This window comes from Tachypleus tridentatus, chromosome 8, assembly GCF_004210375.1.
Source record: "Tachypleus tridentatus isolate NWPU-2018 chromosome 8, ASM421037v1, whole genome shotgun sequence".
Taxonomy (NCBI): domain Eukaryota; kingdom Metazoa; phylum Arthropoda; class Merostomata; order Xiphosura; family Limulidae; genus Tachypleus; species Tachypleus tridentatus.
Window position 1 is genome coordinate 121,223,340 of NC_134832.1, and position 20,723 is coordinate 121,244,062.

The 20,723-nt window shown below is 34.8% G+C and overlaps 1 protein-coding gene across 1 annotated transcript in view; it reads left to right on the forward strand.

Annotated features, from left to right (window-relative positions):
• Positions 1–9,572: 9,572 nt before the first annotated feature.
• Positions 9,573–20,723, forward strand: part of LOC143223362 (ELAV-like protein 4) — a 141,276-nt gene continuing 130,125 nt past the window's right edge. The window contains exon 1 of the mRNA XM_076451247.1: positions 9,573–9,693. The gene's annotated coding sequence lies outside the window, so the exon portion shown is untranslated. The remainder of the gene's footprint in view (positions 9,694–20,723) is intronic.

The window sequence follows — 20,723 nt, forward strand, 5'->3', positions numbered from 1 at the left end:
AGAAGTTTCGTACAAGTGTTCCATTGTAATGGACGATCTGAACAGTTACAATAGGCTGTAAATGACAGCGTAATTATCAAACTACTTTGAAGATGTGAAACTTTCAAAGTGCATTGTTTTATTCTAACATCTAGACTATTTGCTGTCATGTAAATACAATAGAGTCTTGAAAACAAACTCGAGACTGAGCGTTCTCAACTGAGATTAATTAAATAAATTAATTAAATATCGTGGAGTAAAAGAGATTCACCATTAGCTATACATACCTAGAAAAGTAAGATTAAAATAATCAACAACTGGAGGGTATAAAGTATGTGAGTTACAGGTTTTGATATTGAGGGTAATACTATTCCTTTGCAGTCTGAAATGATGTAGTAAATACTGGCGGTTAATTAACATACTCCTTAATGCAGTGATTACCAGTAATACCATTACGGCTATAAAACTACTAAAGTAAATGAAATCGAGAATTACGAGTAAGCGCTCATAAAGACAATAACTTATCACTAAATGAGAATCTGAGAGAAAAACAGTTCCTGTAGGAAGAAGAAAATACAAAGTTAATGAGAATTAGATACAAAGCATTGGGTTTCATGGTATTAACTCACATTCTACAACGTAACAATGGGTATAAAAGTATTAGGTTGGGCGTGGCCTTATGGTTTACTCTATCGGTCTACTTATACAAAGGTCCAAGGTTCAAGTTCACGATATGTATTTGGAAATTGTATGCATTTTCAGCTATGGGCGCGTCATAAAGGTGACAGTTAGATCACTATTCAGTTCACATTAGCCGTGCATACTCCTCACAGTTGTCCCTCCATCTGATAAACTGTTCTAAGTAAAGGATGGCTGCGTCTGCATCTTATTTGGTGGCTTAAATGAGGTATCACATAAAGAAAATTTGTGGTAAAAATGGGAGTGTTAACTACGAATATCATAGAAAAAGCTTATAGCTCTTGGTAGCTTTTATTGTGAGAAATTTTAGTGAATTATGTGACGTAATAAAATGAGTCTCTAGAGCCAACTAAAATGTGGAAATTATAGTTAGTTGAATTTACATTGATAGATTGGATTTAGGGACAGCTAGCGTAGATAAGTCTTGGTTAGTTTTGGGCGAATATTCGAATAAAATAAACATACTCTATATATTTATATATATATGTATACATTTTTTAAGGGGCCACACAATAATTCACATGTATTGGGAAAAATAACTTTACACTTCAAACATTTTGAGATACTTGAATGATGTTTCTAAGTAGCCATACCCAACTATTAACGTTAGTAATATTTTGTGCGTTCTGTTAAATTTAGTCTCTTAGACTTTCAAACAAGATAAACCAATTTAAAAACAAAAACCTACTCAAAATACGTGCTACGTACATTTTCAAAATAATTTTTGAATAAAGATTTTAACACACGTATCTGGTTCCGTTCTTTATTTTAAACTGCTGACCAGAGGAAAGACAACCACTCAACTGCAACCTTCCACCTTACACCCACGTGAAGGTGATGACGGTTACTCTTATCCCTCCCTTTAAATAACGGGCAACATTTTCTGGTATCCCTAGAATTGGAAACCTCCTAAACATCTCCGAAATCTAGAGCTCTACCAAAGGGCTAACCAGAGCCCTGAGAATAAATGAACAATAAACTTAGAAAAGAGATATATATCCTGGGACTGAAAACCTTTCTTACAATATATTATTCCTTGTGATTTTTATAATTTTAGTACGCTTGTTAATGATATTAGCCCTCACGGAAATTTGCTAGTTAGTTAATAAATACGTTTCATACGAAAAAAAAAACCCAACGAAAACTAAAAGATCCCTCAACAAAAATAATTGTACATTAATCCCATTACTACGATGTAGCCTACAGATGCACATTAGGCACCAAGTTTGAAGAGGAAGGTATATATATATATAGAGAGAGAGAGAGCAGCTATATTCGACTTAAATCGAAAACGCAGCAATCATAACTGCTACGGATGAATTCGAGACATTAACACTGATGACTTTCGTCGTCTAAGCCTTTCATGTACGAGTGCAGTTTATCACTGTAGGAAAAGCGAATCGTATTATCAGGAGTTTTAATGATCTTTCTCAGAGCTAGTTTAGCGTATACTTTAGTTTTCCGGATCTCTTTTTCAATATACAGCCAACATCAAAATAAATTCGTACTGCTAGCCTTCAATGCAAGCAACTGCTCGTTTTAATGTAAATGGAAACTGTTTGAGATGCTTGTTGATTATCCTCGAGTATTTACAGATATCTATAAAATACTGTTCATGTGACATTAATGTATGTCTAAAGACGTATCTCAGTTCTTACCTCGATACAATGTGATGCCAAATGTGAAGAGAGAATCTATTTTCTCACTAGAGCATGGATGGAAAGCTTTATAAATCTGCATTCAAAAGTCGTTTGTCTAAAACATCCAAGCTCTGCCTCCATATTTGTAGCTATTTATTATATAGTCCGAGGTTTTAATTGAGTAATGCAAATCTCTAACTGATAGCAAAACGTGGATGTGAGTGGATTTCCATGGCAATCTAACAACCCGAGTTAAACCTCGTAACGTTGAAAGCTCGTGTTGCGCCCAGAAGCGACTGTATAACACGTCGGCTATTGTTCAAATGCACTCCACTTGTATAACTTAGGTACGAAAACTTGTCTTTGTTGGATTATTTTCTGAATTTATAAAGCTAAGAAGCAAATGTTTGTCTTTAAATTGCTTTTTAAACATAGCTACGAAGCGAAAAATGCATTTCAATCGATATTGAACTTGTGAGAAAAAAGCAGACATGAAAAATATTTTATACACTAATTTGAAACTAAAAGTTATCACTGACAACACTATAATCTACTTTCACTTACAAAATAGATATCTATTTACCTATATATATTATGAAATAATATAGGTTTGAAGGTTTACTAAGAATTGACTTATAAATATATCATAAAATAAAAGAGTTTTTCTCAGGCGAAAACAATAGTCTTGTGAATAATTAACGCTTGTTGACGTTTTCTTTCAAAATTTTAATTAATAAAAGTGTTTGAGAAGGACTTCTTAATTCTGAAATATGAAGAAACATAAACAAAAATTTATAGAACTGTTGATTTTTTCAGTGTTTGACTCCTTGACTCAGCAAAGTTTCCGTTAATATCCCCTTCATGTTAAAATAACTTTCGCAAATGTTAAAAGCAAAAGCAACATTTCTTACACTCGTTTTTAACAACTTTTTAAAATGAAGAAGTGCTTCTTAGGAATCAATAAACGTGAGAACTGAAACAAGGAAGTTTGAGAGTGAACTGATACTTTTGTTATATTACCGTAGTGCTCTTCTCTTCTATTTCTTCCGTCGTTAATTTTGGACTCTTCCAACAAAAATCTCGCTTCATCCTCAGTCAAAAGCCCCAAAGTGTTATTTTAAATACCAGCTTGGTTTCTTAAGATGTAGGTAAGCCCACAAGATAAGCTTTTTCAGAAGCTGGTTGATAGAGGAGGCGGTTGTATATTAAGGAAAACTGTTTAGTTTTCTGGACTTTTATGTAAACATTAATCCATTATTAGAATTCCAATGGATAACATTGATATTTCGAACACATAAGAACAGACTGCTTATAAACAAGATATTGTCCAGTAATCTGTTAAAACCTCCTAACGAGACTAGACTTACTTTTTCTTCTTTTTTGTTTTTAATTTATAGTCTGTATCGATCAACTGTTCTTATAACAATCCTTTACTTTTAAGAACGGTAAGTGTTTCATCTCTAATGTCTAGCTGCTCCATCATCCCAACAATTTTGAGGTTTATTTTTCCCAACTGATGGACCCCATTACCCTTTTTTTTTTATTTGCAGCGATTTTTGGTGGACAATATATTTCATGGACAATGCAACGAGTGATTACACACTGATATGTTTTTTTACTACGTCTGTTCAATCACAAATCTTACAAACCCAGTGTATATTAAATAAATGGTTAGTTTAATGCTAAGGGATTTAACACTTTTAATAAACATAACAATGATTAATTAAGGGATCATCTTCGTTGCAAGTATAAAATAGAATCAAGCTTTTGTGGAACTGGATTTCCGAAATATCGGACGTCTTAGTCATATTTAATGTTTACAAAAGTTAGGGCTCAGCATGGCCGTGTGGTTAAAGCACTCGATTCGTAATTCGAATAATGCAAGTTCGAAACCCCGTCGCACCAAACATGCTCGCCCTTTCAGCCGTGGGGGCGTTACACTGTGACGGTCATTCCCACTATTCGTTGGTAAGAGAGTAGCCCAATTGTTGGCGGTGGGCGGTGATGACTAGCTGCAATCCCTCTAGTCTTACCTTACTAAATTAGGGACGGCTAGTGCAGATAGCCCTCGTGTAACTTTGCGCGAAATTCAAAACAAACCAAACAAAAGTCAGTTTGGTGAAACTATTTTCACATTAAGGTTGCATAATGATCGGTTTGTAACATTTCCGTTAATAGATTTGTATTTTTTTTCTGTAATTGTATCTTTCACTTTTCTGTTATAGCGCAAGCGTGACCTAGTGTTAGCAAATCGGACAGAGAGTCCGATGGTCACGGATTCGTCTCCCCGTCCCATCAAACATGCTCACGTTTTCAGCCGTGAGGGAGTTACAATGTTACGATCAGTCCCACTATTTGTTGGTAAAAGAGTAGCTCAAGAGTTGGCGTTGGGTGATGACTAACTGTCTCCTCTCTAATCTTTCACTGCTAAATTAAGGACGGCTAGCTCAGATAATCCTCGAGTAGCTTTGCACGAAATTCAAAATAAATCAAACCAAATTTCTGCTGTTGTCTGAAATTTAAAATTAAGAGCAGCTATTCCTCAACCATAAGGGTTTTCGATCTGGTTGTTTATCACATTCAATTAAACAAAAAAACAAACTTCGTACTTTTCCGCGTTCAAAGTCTTTATTTAATAAAATCAATTAAACATTTCCACGAGTCTACTGTTTTGTATATTCAAACGCTGTGGTTTATAATTCAACCAGAATGTAAGTGTCCTCGAATTCTGCTGGAAAAATCACTTAAGGTAGTTAGTTAGTCAGGTTATTTGTTTTAGCGCAAAGCCACTCAATAGACTAACTGTGTTCTGTTCGCCGTGAAGACTCGAACTCTGGATTTTAGCGATTTAAGTTTGCAAACTTATCGCCGATCCACCGATGGAATTTGGAGTTAGAAAAAGACATTGAAATATATTCGTTTATTAAAATTTATAAATTGTTTATTTAATTTTTAATTTCATGGTCCTTTTCGAGTAGCAAGATGACCATTTATTATTGCGCGAGAGTAATGGCGTACGAATTCAAAATTTATCGTTCATATTACCTTTATTTATCGAAGGTAATATGTTTCGCACTTTGTCTACTACGGCTTTCCGTACTATAAATAGCTTTGATCTAACTCCCTATATAACAAACTTCTCTTTGTCCGGAAATCAGTGAAACATATAATGTAAGGAACTGCCTTTTACATAATTCTTTACTGAACTTTAATTTCAAGCTTTCTTTTAAAACATGCATTTAAGGAGTTTATAACCTTAATCACCCCCACATAAAAAAGAAACAAGTTTTAATGCACTTTGACAAAAAACAAGAATTGTTAGTGTCCATTAGATATTAGTTTTCTTAAATAAAGTTAAACTAATGGCTATGTTCCAAAACACTCTCTTCACATCTTCTGTTTTTCTCAGTCTTCCTTCCTTTCCTTCTGTCTTTGAACCAGGACATAATGATCTGGAAAGTTACACGACCCTTTTCGAGATGAAAGCACATAAACACACACACACACACACACACGAGTATATATACATAGACAAACTAACAAAATGACGAATAAAGATAACTTTCCCGTGCACGGCAACTGTTTTGATCTACATAATTCTTACACGCAACGGTAAGATTTTTATCCATCGACTTTCCTCATTTCTAGGATGGCATGCGTGATTCCAATGTTTCGATACCGTCCTTCAAGTGAGTTTTTAAAGAAAAAAGTTGCAAATGTTAATCACACGTGTCGGAACCACTTTATTGGTTGCTGTGTAAAACCTGGAAAAATACGTAAAAGTTTATTGGTTCCTCATGTGAACCTTGGCTGTATAAATAATTCTAGTTAAAGTAGAATATGGAATATTTTAACGGATACTGCTTGGATTCTACAAGAACAGCTAATTGTTCGTTCAATATATACTTTTATCTGTTTATATGTCTCGCAGTGTTTGACGCTATAGAACTAGGAATATATCGACAATTTTTCATGTATCCATCAATATATTTATCCATTTATCTCTCTATATATAAACATCCATTTATCTCTCTCTCTCTATGTATATATATATATATACATACATATCCATCTTTATATATTCATCCATTTATCTATTTATTTTTCTACCTTTTCATTCATTCATCTATTTGTCTGCTCGTTCACTATCATCCATCTGCCCTTATATCTGTCTATCTATAATATAAACAGAATAAAATAAGATAATACGCATTCTGCCAAAGGCATTCTAGCGAACTAACAAAACTCTACTGGTTAAACTTCTGGAATTCCTCGGTGACTGTTACGATGAAATGCAAGTTTCACAAAAAAGTTTATGTCTGTCATTCTTTAACCACAGTGCCTGGAATGAGCCTATTAACGAACAATGACTATCATTTGTTCCGGTTCATTTAGCTTCAGGTACTGGTGAGTAATTGGTCAAGAGATTCTTATTCGAACCAATGCACTGTAAGAGGATTGAATTCCATCTTCAAGCTACAAGAAATCTGAGTCTCAAGCGGCGTCTTTTTGCATGGCTTACAAATTGGGCGGTTTTTGGCAATTGTTCTTCAGTTTCTTTCTTTCTAACTGCAAAAAAACTGCTATCCATTTAGTTCGCTCTCCCTTGATATTTTGTTGGATTATTCCAGCTGCAATAAATACCATGTGATATCTACGACGTATGAAAAAAAATGGAGTTCGACTTATTACACTGTTCTTAGTAATAGCAGTGGTTTGTTTTGTTTTGAATATCGCGCAAAGCTATACGACGACTGCGCTAGCCGTCCCTAATTTTGCAATATAAGACTAGAGGGTAGGCAGCTAGTCGTCACCACCTACCACCAACCCTTTAGCTACTCTTTTAACAACGAATAGTGGGATCGACCGTAACATTATATCGCCCCCATAGCTGAAAGGGCGAGCATGTTTGGTGCGACGGGGATTCGAACTCGCGACCTTCAGATTGCAAGTCGAGTGCCTTAATCACCTGGCCATGACGAGCCAATTTAAGTGGTAATTAAAATGATAAATGCATCAGTTAATCTACAGATTATTAAATCTAGACTTTAAGCGTACCGTACAAGTCAAAGAAAGAAGAATCAAAATACGATGGTTTAGTTTTTACATATTTTGAAATTTTCAAGAAAGTTTGAATCACGTGAGAGCTTAGACTGCTTGCAATGTGTGTTTTTAATCCTGCTTTAATCCTGTTGAAGTAGTAAACTTGGAATCACAGTTACTTTGTGCAAACATATAATTCTGTTTTGTTACTGAAGAACAAAGCAAGGATAGTTTAGCTTTAAATCGCTCGAGCAGCTTGGAAATTTTAATTTGATATTTCAAGAAACGGATAAAGATAAAATATGGGTAACTATGACTCAATCATTTTATCATCAGATGGTTTATGAGCTTTTAAGCTATACAAATATTTACCAAAAAATGAAAAGTTAAAGTATATTGTGATGCGTAAATTTCATAAACGAAAAATTAAGTAATTTGGTTGATGTTTGTTTGTTTGAATTTCGCGCAAAGCTACTCGATGGCTATCTGTGATAGCCGTCCCTAATTTAGCAGTATAATATTAGAAGGAAGGTAGCTAGTTATCAACACCCACCACTAACTCTTGGGCTACTCTTTTACTAACGAATAGTGGGATTGACCGTCACATTATAACATCCCCACGGCTGAAAGGGCGATCATGTTTGGTGCGACGGGTATTCGAACCCACGTCCCTCGTATTACGGGTCGAGTGCCTTAACCACCTGGCCAGATGGTAAGATACTCAAGATATTAATAAGTTTGTTGAGGTTTTAAATTCAATAAACAGATTTTAAGTTGACGTTTGAAAAAAAAATGATAAAGCCATGCTCTTCTTAGACGTGTTGCTGAGTATTTTGGTTTTGAAAACGTATTTTTCATACATTGTGACTTCACCGTATATTGCTCAAACATCCTCCCGTTTGAAATGTTTCAAACCAAAATGACCATGACAAGTTTCTGGTACGTCGCTTTTGTATTTCAGATACATCAGCTCAATCAACACGATATTATTCTTTAATCACATAAAGAATCTCCAGAAAGTCTAATGTTGTCTCTTACTGTGCCACGTAACGCCTAATGTCGGAGAAGCGTAATATATAGATGGATATTTCGTATGACACTGAATAGAAATAAAACTGATAATAATCGTAAAATTTCTATCTTTGCTATCTTTACATGGTATTTATATCAGCCATTTATAATATATCTAGAGATGTAAGTAGCATTTATACCGAGAATTTGTTGCCTTTCCTTGACTTTGGTATTCATTAAAAGGTCTGGTGAGTAACTTCATAGAAAACATGCGGTTGAGATGGCATTATGTTCTTCTTATTTGAAACCCATGCATGACTAGTAAAGAATTGTTTGTTTTTGAATTTCGCACAAAGCTACTCGAGGGATATCTGTGCTAGCCGTCCCTAATTTTGTAGTGTAAGACTAGAGGGAAGGCAGCTAGTCATCACCACCCACCGCCAACTCTTGGGCTACTCTTTTACCAACGAATAGTGGGATTGAGCGTCACATTATAACGCCCCCACGGCTGAAAGGGCGAGCATGTTTGGCGCGACGGGGATGCGAACCCGCGACCCTCGGATTACGAGTCCCACGCCATAACGCGCTTGGCCATGCCGGGTCAACTAGTAAAGAAAGAGTTGATTGAAATTACAATCCACTTTACTGTGACGTAATGTTCCACAACGTGCAGATCCAAAGTCTAGTACCAATTCGTCTTTTCGAATGACTAACACTTGTCTTTAAGCCTCAAACAGAAATTTATGGGAAGAAGGTATAACTGTTTTGCCACCTTCTTATTTAAAAAACTGAATTTTTGAGTCACAGCTGTAACTTGTTGAGAGATGTTTTTGAGGTTTAATATCTTAAGAACAAATTCTTCTCTCAGATGAGAAGAATCTCCAAGTAGGACAGCGATAAGTCTTCGGATTTACAATACTAAAATTAAGGATTTGATTCCTCTTTGTGGATACAGCAAATAGCCCGATGTGGCTTTATTATGACAAGACACACACATGAAAAGGGATTTCTTCTTAAGATATTAAACCTCAAAATTTCGATTTGTTTTTGCACTATCCGCTGATGGTTAGGTCTAGATTTTGAGTAATTGTAGATTTTGCTTGTTACAACACTCATCGTAAAGAAATTACCAAAAACACTGGATAAATTCATTACTATTTGTATGAAAGATACAATATAATTGTGTTTGTTTGTTTATAGTTAAACGCAAACTGTGTTCATCCCACCACGAATATTGAAACTCTATTTTTGGTATTGGAAGTCCCAAAAGTATTGCTGTGCCAGTGGGAGGCAGTACAGAAGTGACCTCCAGCAGTGTTCGGTAAGGTTCAACAATGTTTATATCTTTATTGTGGTTCATATATTGTTAAGAACTCTAGATCAATTGGCGAAATTATAGCTTAGAAAAATGTGTTTAAACCAATAGTATAGACCCATCAATAATTCTAGGGTTAACTAAAATATCTCGGTGATATAATTTTTTTCTGCAGAAAAAAAAAAGAAAACATGTGTACGCCTTCAACTCCTTCTGACCACTTATGCTCTTTGATGAATGACTTAATTCAGTGTAAAATAACAACACTTTATGATACAGTTTGGAATTGAAACTACAAAATATATTGATTTTATATCAGTAATTTTAGAACTTTTATGGCCAGTGACAACATTTAAGATATTAGTAAAAACAGAACAGTAAATATAACGAATTTTATTTTAACATGATTTGAAAACATAGTTTAACATCGATCATTTTGTCTTATCCTACCATACGCGAACAATTTGTTTTAGCTGATACAGAACTGTACATTCTAAGCCTCTAGTAACTGCCTGCCATCTAATAACGAATAATGGGATTATAGCGTAAAAAACTAAGTAGTTGCTTCAACCATAGTCTAGACAGGAAGCCTATCTACTGACCTTCAGTGTCTTTCCACTTAACTGGACCGGCTAATTAACCATTAAGAGGTGCTTTTCTCTTCGAATCTATAATTGTATCTAATTATGTTATCGAAAATCCACCACTCTCAGGGTTCTTTGTTCTACAGGGGCCGTAAACTTCAGATTTAAATTTAGTGTAAACATTAGCCTTGAGATTTGATACAGAGCTATGACATGTGTAGTTAAAACAATATACACATTGTAGCCTAAGAATTAACTGTAAAGCCTTAAATGTAGAGACATGCAAAGAAACTTTAGATAGTTTTAATTTTGAATTTCGCGCAAAGCTACACGAACACTATCTGCGCTAGCCGTCCCTAATTTAACAGTGTAAAACTAGAGGGAATGCAACTAGTCATCACTGCCCACCGCCAACTCTTGGGCTACTCTTGTACCAACGAATAGTAGGATTGGTTTGTAATGTTAGAGCGCCCTCACGGTTGAAAAGGCGAATATGTTTGATATGACAGGGATTCTAACCCGCGATCTTCAGATTGTGATTCAAGCGCCCTAACCACCTGGCCATGTCAAGCCTACTTGAAATTGAGTAATCAACATCTATTTATCTATCGTCATCAGAGTAGAGTCTTTTATATGTCTTCTGTGCAAAACCTACCTTATTTTCACAGTGATAAGTGATAAAAAGTTATCAGTTAACAGTTCTGGCATTGGCTTTAGTTGATTGACTTTGAATACAGTTCTTTGTAATGAAGTACGCGTATGCTTAGTTTCTAATGATTTATATATGGCTAAACGTACATACTTAAAGAACTAGGATCACGATTCTAATTCACAAAAATAATTATTTCAGTCCGTACGGTATGTTTATTGGCTTAGTGCTTTAGGCTAAACATATCTTTGACCGTATAGTTTCTGGCGGCTTTTGGAGCCTCATTTGAAAATTTCGTCCATTTGATAATCGTATAAACAAGATAGCTTGAAGCTAATGTTAATCTACGTTTGGGTTTTTGGAAGTATTCTGCCGCATAACCTGTACTGGAAACAAACAAATAGTTATTTACGTTGAGAAGAAGTTTTTTATGGTACGTTTTTAGTAAAATGTGACCTCGTTAGATGCTGTATGTTATAAGAGTAAATTTGAGGATTAAGCAGTAAATGAGGACATAACTTACGTTGCAACGTGGAGTGAAGATGGACGTAATTCCTTCATCATCCAACCATCCCTATTTAAATTCTCCGAGGTATCGTTATAGTCTGTGCATGTGTCTTCCTATATCAAAGTTAATATTTCTTGGAGAGATTAAGAACCTTTTAAGACGGTAATAGATGGAAGTGCTTTTTAAAGGAAAGTTAAGTCACTGACCTGAAAAGAGTTTAAAAGCTGTATTTTTCTATACGGCAGGAACAGATAATTTTTGATACTGATTTTCAGTTCTATGTGTTTACGGTGTTATCTCTAAAATCATGAGTGGTTTTAAAAAAACCCGGTTTCTACCAGTATAAGTTGCAGATATACCACAATGCCACCAGAGGCTCAAGTTAAAATTTAAGGACATTGTAATATTACTACTTTTTCTCGAAAATATATATTGTTGAAAGCAAATTACAGTGAGAAATAATAATGAAATTAAATACTTTAGTTTTAGGGACAAAATACCTACTTTAACAGATTAGGTGTGTAAATAGATAAACTAGATCGTAGATATAATTCAACGTCTTAATAATGTCAAAAATAGAGTAAATATATCTAGTACCTATATTTAAAATAGGCATACTTGTATTTTTTATTTATAAAATAATGGTTAGGAGATAGTGATACATGATTTCTTATTAATAAAACCAGCAAGCATTTAATTTATTCAACTGTACTTTAACCGGATTCACTTCTCCCATCTCACTTTGGATGTGGTTTCTATAATTTTCTTTATGTGTTATATCTTCTATTAAGCGTTTATCATTTCAGTTTGTTTGTGTGTTTTGTAATTTCGCGCAAAGCTACACGACAACTGTCTCCGCTAGCCGTCCCTGATTTAACAGTGTAAGACTAGAGGGAAGGCAGCTAGCTAGTCATCACCATCCACCGCCAACGAATAGTTGGATTGACCGTCGCTTTATAACGCCCCCACGGCTGAAAGGACGAGCATATTTGGTGTGACGGGTATTCGAACTCGCGACCCTCGAATTACGAGCCAAGTACCTTAACCACGTTTATTAGTTACACAGGACTATAAACTTAAAAAACACACAATAAATGTTTAGGTTCATATATTGCTTGGCAAATGAGTAAAATCCTTGAATCTTAGCCATATTTTGGTATAATTACCTGGTATATCCATATCACTACTATAACACAGAAAAGCACTATTTTTTCATTCTTAGCAGTTTTTTTTTTTATCTTGTCTTTAGATATGATTGTTCTTTGATCTCAGTTGCTGCCTCAGAATCTGGGAAACTTGTAAATAATCAAATCTGGAACAACGAATGTGATACTGCAGCTGTAACGAGACATGGTTCGTGCTGTTCTGAATGTTTCATGGGTTTTCTGTCACCGTGTTGATACTTGTTTATTTCATTACCTTTGGCATTAAAATTAAAGTTCTGTAAGCAATGCTTCGCTAGAGAATGGCAAAGTGCTTCCGTCAGCTAGCGCCATCTTTCATTCGATTCTAATGAAATAATACCTATAGTGTAGTTCAACAAAGTAAAGTTATCGTGTATACTTAAATGTGTAAAGAGCTCTGAAAACACGACATTAAACAGTGGTATGCCTTTCAACAATAAGTAATATCATACCTCTCCCGGAAACTGGTGACCTTAATACACATTAAGAAGTAGCTAATACAAATGAATACTATCAACAAGTAGGTGGCAGTACTGGTTATTTGTTTTATCTTCTTCACAAGTTCTTCACAATATAGGCCTAGTATGACCAGGGAGGTTAAGGCGTTCGACTCGTAATCCGAGTCTCGCGGGTTCGAATCCCGGTCGCACCAAACATGCTCGCCCTCCCAGCCGTGGGGGCGTTATAATGTAACGGTCAATCCCATTATTCGTTGGTAAAAGAGTAGCCCAAGAGTTGGCGGTGGGTGGTGATGACTAGCTGCCTTCCCTCTAGTCTTACACTGCTAAATTAGGGACAGCTAGCGCAGATAGCCCTCGAGTAGCTTTGCGCGAAATTTAAAACAAAAAACAAACAAACAAAAATTTACTAAAATTTCAAACTATAAAAAATGTTGAAGAATGTTGACAAATTAATAAATCTTTCACCACTATACGTTTCCAATATTGAAAGACAGAAGTGGATCATAGGTAAGTTTTTGTCAACACAAATTTAAATCTTCAGAGAATTAAATCTTTCGCTATGGCTTCCCGCTAGTACAGCGGTATGTCTACGGATTGACAACGTTAAAATCAGGGGTTCGATTCCCCTCGGTGTGCTCAGCAGGTAGCCCGATGTGGCTTTGCTATAAGAAAACACACATACACTTTCACTGTGTGGAACGACTGGATGTTAATCATAAGTAATGCTCGTGATTAAGAAGTTAGCACATAGGATCTCACACAAAACGTTGTAATGGTTTTCAAGCGAGACCCGAAACTCGACCGTCGAAAGAACTCGAGTTTTGGGTCTCGTCTGAAAATCATTACAAATAAAAAAATGATGATAATAAATGTGGTGTCAATATCATTACAAAATCAAATGTATTAAGCGTATGAAAGATGTTGGACTAGTCCTTAGTAAAAGATCAGATAGGTTGAAGAATGCGATAAAATGTCTACAATCAGCAGTAACAAAGAAAAAGGTTTGAAAATCACCCTGAAAGAGAGAAGCAATGGATTCGCTAGATTCATTCAAATTTGGTTGGATAAGGTTGTATACAAATATGAGTTATCACTGATTAGTTTGTATACATGAAATCTTTAGGCTCATAAAGTATTTTCACAAGAAACTGGTTGCAATAACGAGGTATCATCCTTAGTAATGCATTGTATTACTACCAGGAAAGTGGTGTAACACCTTTATCTAAGAATTTCCTTATGATGTCCTCGCGATATCTAAGACTGATAGTATATTATCTTTTCTACTTAGGTACTGTATTAGTTAGTGTTGGAGTGACGAGTTTTTCGCACAAAGTCAATATTCTTGGGCGAGATATCTCGTCATCACTGGATATAGCAAGTATAGCGTGGCTGACATCTTTGTATGGATTATTCTTCACTTTCACTCATAAGTTGTTAGAACTGTTATCTACTGGAATGTGGAGGTTTCACTATTCTTGTAAAAGACGCGTATGGAGTTTCACAATCAACCAGGAAAGTTATGTGTATCGAAATATGAAATAAGAAATTTCTTGTGAATGAAAGTCCCTCTGCAACGATAAAATTAAATGAGAAACCCTTACTCAAGACATAAGTTTGGTAAATCTTATTTTATAAAGGCTATTTCAATACTACGAGGCCAAAATTTTGTGGAATGCAGAATTTGTTTTCTAAGAATGGATTCGCATGAAATATAAATGAAAAGTTCTGGTGTTTATAATAATGGATTCCATGGTTATGGTGAATATGTTTAGCTTAAAAGGTTTGCACAACTGTTGGAAGGAAGAACAACCAAATAATAAGAATATTAATACAAACAAACATCAGACAGAAAGTACCACTAAGTTTTGTTTGTTCTAGAATACATTAAAAGATCGTGAAACTGAAAAAAAGAAATTATATATAACAATAAGTTAACAGCGTACTATTATATACCAAATCACAAATACAACAAGGCATTGTGACACATAATACAATACTTTTTAATGGAAGGAAATAATAAATATAAAGAAAATGCATTAGAAGTGTTATAAATAAAATTTTATTCTTAACTATTTAAAGTATTAAGAGAAAAATACACATGTCAAGATAGAGAATGTATAAATAATTTGAAAAACAGATTTAAAATTTTGTATCAGATCTTACGTGTGTGTATAAAGACGGTTTGGTTTGTTTTAATTTCGCGCAACGCTATTCGAGAGCTATCTGCGTTAGCCGTTCCTAATTTAGTAGTATAATACTAGAGGGAAGATAGCTAGTCATAACCACCCACCGCCAACTCTTGGGCTACTCTTTTTACCAACGAATAGTTATATTGACCGTAACATTATAAAGCTCTAAAGGGGCGAGCATGTGTGGTGTGACGGAGATTCGAAACCGCGACTCTCGGATTACGAGTCGAGTACCTTAATAATCTGGCCATGCTGGGCCTGTTTAAAGAGAGAGGAAATGAATATAATATAAATGCAATGCTTATATAAAACACAAATCCATTAAAATCGTTAGAAGATTTGGTATGAATAACAACAGGATCAAACATTGTTTTTGAGGTTCACACTTCTATTGGTTTATGGGGGTTGGTCTAAGAAAAGAACGAAAAGAGTAAAAGTCTGTGGTTGTTATTATTAATAGTATGATGATAGTGTTTTCTAAGTTGCCCACTGACCATGAGATCAAACTCTTAAATACATAATCAATATTGTGGTACTACCGGAAAGCGGTTCACATTTGCTTTAACAAATCGAATAAGGTTTGTGTGTGTTGTATGTAGCAGATGCATATAAAAGGTATTTTGTCGAACGTTTGATTCGTCCTTGTGATATTTTCATTGAAGCAATGCACATTGAACTTCTGCACACGTCGTTACTCCGAACATGTTTAATATCTGTGTATTAATAAGTGTGTAAATATTAGTAGTTGTTTAAATTATTATACTTTAACAGACCGTATGACTCTGGACTCCAAACCAGTTTTCACACACAATTAAGCAAACACTTCTACATTTTGTTATATTTTGTGCTGGTTTTGTTTGAGGTTTGAAAGTTTGTACACAATGAACGTGTTATTATTAGCCCATATTGAATAATTTCCAGAATTTTTTATACATTTTATACGTTATATTTTATATTTCTAGAATATCTTCCTAGATGTAACATATCTCTGTTTATCTCATTTTGTATTCTTCTGGTATATATGTATACACATAAGGTTTCTTGTTCATTTCATCTCGATTGTTTCCAAAAATATCGTTGTATATATGCTGTCCCTTCTGAGCTCGCATTGAATACTTTCACAGTATCTCTACACAATTTTACTTCTGCTTAAATTAATATTCCCTGGTGAGTCAGCAATAAGTTTGCGGAACTGTAGTGCTAAAATCCTGGGTTTAATTCCCTGTAGTAGGCAAGGTACAAATAACCCATTCTGTAGCTATGAGCCGAAAAAACACACAGGCCTAATCGTCTTTAGGTAATGTTTCCATAATATATTTATGCATTTTAATGTTTTAATATCAAGGAATTATGCAATTTTGACCCAAAACCTAAGTTATACGAAAGGAATAACATACAAGCCTTTAATTAATATTGGATATTTCCACAATATCGCTGTACATCTGATGACAGTATCACTGCTAAAAAGATAAGTTATTCCACTTTTTTTTGCTCTCCAAATTTTACGCATGTGAGAAACTTACATAAAGCATTGATGTTTTAGGCTACTTTAATAATGAGGAAGTTTACAGCGTACGAGAAGAAACGTAAAATTGGGCATTAAAACACGACTAAAGTATTACAGTTGTTCTGTAAGAGATTCTGTAATTCCGAAACAAAGTTTAGGTCGTATGTGCTATATGAGATATAAACAGTACTTGTTCACTAGTAACAGTGCATTAGAGAAGATTAATATATCCCATTTTTTCGTGAAATAAAAAAAACCATCATTAAAGGGTTTTATCTGTAATTTTCGAGGCTTTTTTTATTATGACAGTTTTTCTGTGATAAATTGTACCCACGCTTTTGAAAAACCAAGTAGCAAGCTGGTGAGATATTTCAGTCTAATGGTGTGTAACGACTAAGCTGCTGTAGCATGTTACACTGAGATCTAATAGGTGTAATATTTCATTACAGTAAGAATGATAGTAATTTTTCCCAAAGATTTATCCACTGTGGCTGACTAATATCAGACACAGATTAATTATAATATTTAACTAAGAATCATCACTTATTCTTGCTGTAAACCCGTAGTGGCAACTAAAGACTGATGAGATTGTGATTTAAATTAGTACCAGCTTTACTCTGGTGTAATATTACACCGCTTACTTTTTAACGTATGAAAAATTGCTCTTCGTTCTCCTTTTCCTTCACTGGCTTTTACTTTTTCTGCTCATCTTTGGATGTTGATTTCATCTTTGTGTGGATATTGCTTAACTTCAAACAGGAATATGAGGTTGATGATTACAAGGAAAATAAATCTTCGGAAAGGTGATTTTTTAACTCGCTCGATCTGAGGAGAATTGTACGACAACAAACTAAAGGTGGTGATTAATCTGCATCCAAAGCTAGGAAGCAGATACGGGTAAGTTCCTTCGGAGAAAATTCACCCACGATTAGTCTGAATCGTCTAGCACTACAAAACTCAGATATTGGCTTTATTGGATTGTGTCTATTAATCACGGGTTATTAAATTATATGGGTTTAGACTTCCATTCTCGCATTATGCTGTTCAATTTTTCAAACTCCATTGACCAGGAGGCGTTCAATCTCTGACAGGTGTGAACAGTGATTAATGTACGAGAAATGGAAAGGAGGTACAGAGCAGAAGAAAGCACCAAAGTTTTGTACTGATCATTTTGTAATTTGAATAATGTTTAAAGACGAACGTGAAAAATCGTGTTGGTCAATGTTATGTTCAAATATTATTCGAGCACCCACAGTATAAACTCTGAAATGAAAATATGTATTCTCATGAAAGTTTGGTTTGTTTTGAATTTTGCTCAAAGCTATATGAGGGCTATCTGCGCTAGCCGTCCCTAATTTAGCAGTGTAAGACTAGAGGGAAGGCAGCTAGTCATCATCCCCTACCGCCAATTATGGGGCTACACTCTTACAAACAAATAGTGGGATTGACTGCTACGTTATAATGCCCCCACGGTTTAAAGGGCGAGCATGTTTGGTGTGACGGGGATTCGAACCCGTGACTCTCGGATTACGAGTCGAGTGCCTTGACCACCTGGCCATGCCGGACTTATGCTGAACAACTATATCTCTATATTCAATCAAGTATTTTATTCTTAAATTAGGATACATATAACTTCAAACTTCTAAAGAATTGTTCGATTCCCTTCGGTGGACTCAGCAGATAGCCTGATGTGACTTTGCTATAAGAAAACACACACACACTCTGAAGCATTGTTTGGTTGCTTGGTTTTTGACGAAGATATTGTATTTTATATTTCCCTATAATCGTCAATGACACCCGTCGTGTTGGGTTAAAACAAAAAGTTGTTTTCTGATATAGAAGTTAAAAGACTTAATCCAGAATTTACTAATGGGTTCGGACCCCAACTACTTCAAAGAAACATTCTTTGGAACTCTTCATGCACCATACTACGTGTGAATTCACGACTTGGTTGATTTAAAGGTTTCTAATAACACATGAGTTACACAAAATATGTAAAACAAAAACACCAGTTTTGTAGTACATTACATTGATTGTTGTATGAATCCCCCTGTGTATTATACATAGAGCATGAGTTCTTGATTTCTTCTTTACATCCCGTGTTCTAATAGATAAAAAAATAAAAGTATTTATTTGTTGATAAGGGCAAAGCTGATAAATGCCTCAAATACCGAAACCTACTTTTAGCGTTAAATACGTAAGATCTCAAAATTGCAGAAGTTATTGGGAAGCAAACTCAACAGTAATAATTACAGCGTGATGTGAGGACTGTATTATAATAAAATAAAGAAAAATTGCAGGTTACATAAATTAGTAACGAAGCTATTAAACTTCTTAATTTATACGAACTATCTTCAAAGCTTTCGGTACACCTAACATATAGTTTTAAAAACATATCCGACAGAGGGCAGTTAGTCTCAGTAAAATATTCATAATCTTATTAGACGAATTATATTTATAACCTATGTGATACTTGTCACCACATTAAATTAGATGCCGATTGATTTCGGGCGTTTTTTAATATTCCTATTTTATATATTTTGCCCCCCCCCGCTAGTACAGATTTACAACGCTAAATCAGGGGTTCGATTCCCCTCGGTGGACTCAGCAGATAGCCCAACGTGGCTTTGCTATAATAAACACACACTTATATATTTTATAACTTTCCACTATAATCAATTTCACAGTTCTAGGTATGTATTGTATTTACAGGAAATGAAGTGTCTAAGCAGAAATCAACAGAAATGGCATTTAGAAACTACGTTTGGTAGGGTGTGGCCTATGAATCAGAAAGTTCATAGCTCGCAATCCATTGCCATTAAAGTATTCTCCACAATTATAAGAATGAATGACAGTTAAATACCACCATTTAGTCAAACAATCTATAAATGGCATTGGTGCTGCTCGCTAGCAACCTTTCTCTAGTCTATTAGTTCATAATAAAGGATGAACGACTCTTGCGAAGATAGCTCTACTGTAGTTCTCGCCAAAAAATAACAACAAAAAATAGCAACAACGTTATAATTAATAATTTATTTCTAGGAGACAATAACACGAAATAAAACATTTTAAAACAGACTATTAAATAATACCTATTACAAAATTTAAAATGTTCAGTTCAATTTCCTGTAGCTAAAAGTTTGAAAGAAGTTATTTAAAAGTACAGATTGTGTAATTTTTACAAATATAAACGAATGAAAGTCTGACTTTTTCACCACAATTCTTAGCGTAATGTACAAGTAATTTAAGAATCTGTTATATGTATAGAGTGTTTACCAGTTTAAACAAAACAGTGGCAAGTCTTGAGGCTTACAATACTAACTAAATATTAGGTTTTCATACTTGGGGTGGATACAGATCAAACAGTTCGTTGGGTACTTAACAACACAATCCGTCCATTATGTTGCATATAAATTTTACTTGTTGCAAGTTTAATGTTGTGTTAAGATCGAGCATAGTTTATAAAGGTTAATGACCTACGTTAAACATAGTTTGACCCCGCTTACTACATTCACCCATAGAATAACATGCACTAGGAGTTTCTGCTTGTATCACTGTTAGTTTGGTTTTTTCCTTTCTTTACTGCTTTAATCTCAACTAATTTGGGAAAAACCAGTATTTTTGAAAGTCAATAATTTTTTTTTCACCCGAGGGACTGGCCCAGTAGACAATCCTCATGGACGAGTAACTTCAAGGAGAGGGATTCGAACTCATGACCATCAGACTATGAGTATAACACTCTCGCCACCAGACCATACCAGGTTCTGTTTACTGCTTACATTACATAATTAGTTGCGAAGAATTTTTCATTAAAGGACTAGAGGGTGGAATTATTTAAAGAACGTATGCACACACATACACATGTATATATACATATATTAGGAAAGGTTGAATGCATTCTTATAAGACAGAGAGGTATTTATACAAGTAGGACCTGTACAGCGGTAGGGATAA